Here is a 4,331-nt window from a genome sequence, read left to right as displayed (position 1 = left end):
CCCGCCACTTCCCCCGCCAGAAGCCTCTTAGAGCCAATGAGAGCCAGGTTCGTGGCCTGGAGTCTTTTAAAATTTATTTGGCTTTGGAGAGGTGAGTCCTTCTCTGTGTTGGATGGGGTTCATTCAGCTCTGGAATGTTTTGGTTGGCCAAAATCTTCTTATTGGAACCAATGAGAGCTGGGTGCATGGTCTGGGGTCTTTTTTTTTTTTTTTTTAAACGAAACATATTGTTTACTTTCCATCAACCTTATTTCCACGACCTACTCAGTGGCCTGAGCAGTGGGGGCTGCAGACCAGTCTTCAGTTGCAGGCTGAGCGCTCCAGTCTTCAATAGGGAACTGCTGAACAGGCACAGAAGGCACCTAGATGCCTTTGGACCAGTCTGCAACTTCAGGCTGAGCAGCAGTGAATTCAGGAGCAGGATCTGTCCATTCTCCCTGAAACTCCTCCTTGGTCACAGCTTTTTCAGCAGCAGCCTGGTCTTCCTCTTCAAATTCTTCTGGTTCTCTGTAGAAGTACAGATCAGGCATGACCTTCCACGGGTGCTCCCGAGAGATTGTGCCACGCGTGCGCAGTACTTCCCGGGCCAGCATCAGACCCACAGAGTGAGCTCCCTTGTTGTTGCATGGGATAGCAATGTCTACGTAGTGCAGAGGATAATCTGTGTTACACAGGGTAGTGGTGGGCAAATTAATATAAGATGCTCTGTCAGAAGCTGGTGGTCGGGCCTGGGATCAGTAACCACCAGAAGACGTGGCTCCCAGAAGATCTGGTTAGTGAAGGTTACTGGACTGAAGTGCCCGGCGATAGGAGTGGCAAACTTTAGAACAGCTCTCTGGCCAGTATTTCTGGAGGATATGACACTGACATCAGCTGAATTTTAAAAGGCAACAATGGCGTGAGCAGCCTGGAGCAGCTTCTCCCACGTCCTCTTCAAGTTTATGATGTAGATGCCATCACTTTTCCTTTTGTAGATGTACTGTTCCATTTGGAAGTCAAGGTTGGTGCCGTCCAAATGTGTTCCTGCTGCAAGGAATTTGAGGACATCTTCCTCCTTCATCTGAAGGACATCAAGGGCTCTGGACATTGTGGAAGTTTCCCCTTTAAGTTATGATGGAACCAGAACAACACTGTATGGACCCTTGTGTGGGGAGCGTGGAAAGGACCTGTGGTCTCTTAAAATTTGTGTGGCTTTGGAGGGATGAGTCCTTCTCTATGTTGGACGGTGTTTGGCTCTGGAGTGTTTTGGTTGCCCAGAAGCCTCTTGTTGGAGCCAATGAGAGCCAGGTGTGTGACCTGGGGTCTTTTAAAATTCATTTAGGTCCTTGGGCTTGTGGCCCTTGGGCCTGGTCTTAATTGTGTTTGAAATAAACATTCTCCTAAGTGGTACAGCACTGTTCTGTCATTTCTCCATATTGAGGTTACTTTTGATTGCTGTGATACTGAATGGTGTGCAATTGGTGCATCAAATGCCATAGTGGTTGCACATAGTTGACAATGTGTGCTAGAACTCAGATTGAAACAGGTTTAGAAGCAGGATTGGCATCCATTTCCTAAACATGCCTGTGGAAACTCTATGAACTTAGAGGAAGAACAATTATTGAACAAGGTTAAGGCCTTTTGTTTATAAGGTCGGTACTAGATGGAACTTAACAACATATAATGCCAAGCCCTTGTCTCCATTTTGGACTTTGATAAAGCAGCTGGACTCTGTAAGATGGTGCTCTTGTTTTTGTTGAGGACCTGTGCGGATTGTTTGACTGTTTTTATTTAAGCCTCTTGTTTAGAGTCAACAAGACCTCCTATAGGACACTTGCATTTAAGGCCAAGCCCTTGTCTCCATTTTGGAGACTGGATGAAGCAGCTGGACTCTGTAAGATGGGCTCTCTGGTTTTGGTTGAGTGTTTTGAGAATCCTTGTTGGCTGACTGTCTTTTCTGTATCAGTTGATGCGATCGTGTGGTTCTTGTTCTTTGCTTTATTAATGTGATGAATTATATGGCCAATTGTCCTTCAGATACACACTTAATGCAAGTGAGTGGGAGCTTCCTCTCTACCCCTTGCCTACTTGTGGTTCGCGTTTGTGACACTGTCTACTGAAGTGGCCCAGCTTTCCACAATGGAAGCAATTCTCACTTCCTTTACTACATGTGGGTGGCATTGACTGTTTATTAGTAAGACTTCCTTTTCCTGACACAGGCCCTAAAATGGCAGCAATAGCTGCCCCAATAATTTTGGCCATTTTCTGGTCTTTTCTAGACCCTCTAGACCCTGGTTGTTAAGTTTAAGGCTAGTAATATTATCAATATGATTGTACAAATAATTTCCAATCCAAAGAAATACATGTTCCAATGCACTTCCTATTTTTCATAAATGTTTTTGGTAAGAAAAATACTGTAAAAGTGGATACAATATCACTATTCCTCCTCCATGCCATGATATAGTGTTATTAGTATGAGCAGTTATAAATCCATTGCCTTCCTTACACTAATTTAAATTTTTGTTGTCTCTGTGTTGATGAGCAGAACCAACAAGGCTCCAATCATTGACACTTCCATAGGAAGTATTAATTAAAACTCGTCTTTGCTTTTCTCGACATTGTTTCCAATGTAAAGATAAAGAAGGCAACTGACAGAGAGGACCATCAGGATAACCTAAAAGTGTTACTGGTGTCTCCACAAAAACTATACACTTGAAATGTCTACTAGAGGGATATTACCCAAAACTTTATAAAGCCCATGAACCGGAGTATTAGAAATATATGCCCAATAGCTGGTATTATCTGCCATTCCACAACTTTGTCCTTGTCAAAGCGTGTCCTCTTTCAACTTACCTTGGAGTTTCACGTTTCATGATGGCACCCACAGTGTTTCAGAGCCTATAGAGATATTAGCAAATCCTCACCCCCACCTAATAACAAATCCGTTTTTCCTTTCATTAGTTACAGGTTCCCTATAATATATAGGCTGATTCAATTCTTTAGATGATTGTAATACCCAATGTCTTTCAGCTGGAGTTTCTCCTTTTTCATTAGCACTTAAAAAGTTTAAATAATAAGGCTTTTTGTAAAAAAGTTCGAGGAGGTGATATCCCATCTCCCCCCTTATCTTTTTTCAACATAATTTGTAAAGTCAAATTAGCCCTTTCTATTACAACTTGTCCTTGGGGATTATATGGAATACCAGTAATATGATTAATGTTCCATTTTTTAGGAACTCTAGTGTTTTCTTCGAATTATAAGCAGGAGAATTATCAGTTTTAATACTTGATGGAAGACCCATTACATTAAAAGTTTAAGTTAAATGTTGAATTACATACTCTGATTTTGCTCCTGACAAAGTAGTGGCCCAGTGAAATCCTGAAAAAGTATCAATTGTATAATGAACATACTGTAATTTCCTAAACAATGGAATATGAGTAAGATCCATTTGCCACAACACATTGTAACTATATTCGAAGGAAAGTTTTTATCTTGCAATAACATAATGATAGCACATAATTCAGCCTGTTAAACAGAAGTCAATTTAGTCTTAACTACTCCATTATCTTTTCCATTAGTATAACCTGCATAAGCCATCTTATATGCATCTTTATAAGTGTCTGCTTGCAAAGGTGAAGTTTTTATTTTAGTTGATAGTATCCAATTAGAGTTCAACCAATTTACAGATTTTATCCTTATTAAAAATTGTTTTCAGTTGCAGCTTTTAAAGTTACATATCTATCATTATAACTTATTCTTTGCTTAGTTCATCTTCCAAATCAAGATTTTCCCTTATGTTAGCTTCATTCTCATATCTTTTACTTTTCTTATTTCACTGAAATTATCAAATTGTATGAGCTCAAACGCAAGAATGGTTACCCATGGTGGACAGTGTTTGGTGGAGCTTCCCAGTTAAAACAAGCTTGGAAGCAGGAGTGGCATCCAGTTCCATAATAGCTTGCCTGTGTAAACCCTATGAACCTGGAGAAAGGACGAAAGTTTAACAACAACATGAGCTCAAAACTATTACATTAAACTTAATAAGACAACAAAGAAACAACAATAACAAACAAAAAGCAAAACAATCAACACAAACACAGGCTTCTGCTTTGAGCCTTAGAACCTTTTTTCTTTTTTCTCTTTCTAAACCATGTTTCTGGAGAGAGGAAGAAAGGCACCCAAGAGTCTCGGACTCTCCTTCATAGGGTCGCTATGAGTCGCCTGCGACTAGACGGCACTTAAGAACAACAACAACACACTGTTGTAGAATGAGGCTGGCATTGGGGTGGGGGTAAGACTGAGAAAAACTGGATGAAATATGTTTACGGCATTGAAGTCTATGGGGGAGAGAA

At 40.8% G+C, this 4,331-nt stretch overlaps 1 pseudogene; it reads right to left on the bottom strand.

Annotated features, from left to right (window-relative positions):
• Positions 1 to 260: 260 nt before the first annotated feature.
• On the bottom strand, positions 261 to 1,087 carry LOC102876818 (annotated as a pseudogene).
• Between the last annotated feature and the right edge of the window lie 3,244 nt (positions 1,088 to 4,331).

The sequence above is a fragment of the Elephantulus edwardii genome, unplaced genomic scaffold, assembly GCF_000299155.1.
Source record: "Elephantulus edwardii isolate Elephantulus edwardi_28Jun2011 unplaced genomic scaffold, EleEdw1.0 scaffold00239, whole genome shotgun sequence".
NCBI classification, from domain to species: domain Eukaryota; kingdom Metazoa; phylum Chordata; class Mammalia; order Macroscelidea; family Macroscelididae; genus Elephantulus; species Elephantulus edwardii.
Note: the sequence above shows the minus strand (reverse complement) of the source record. Positions and strands in the feature narration are given on the sequence as shown.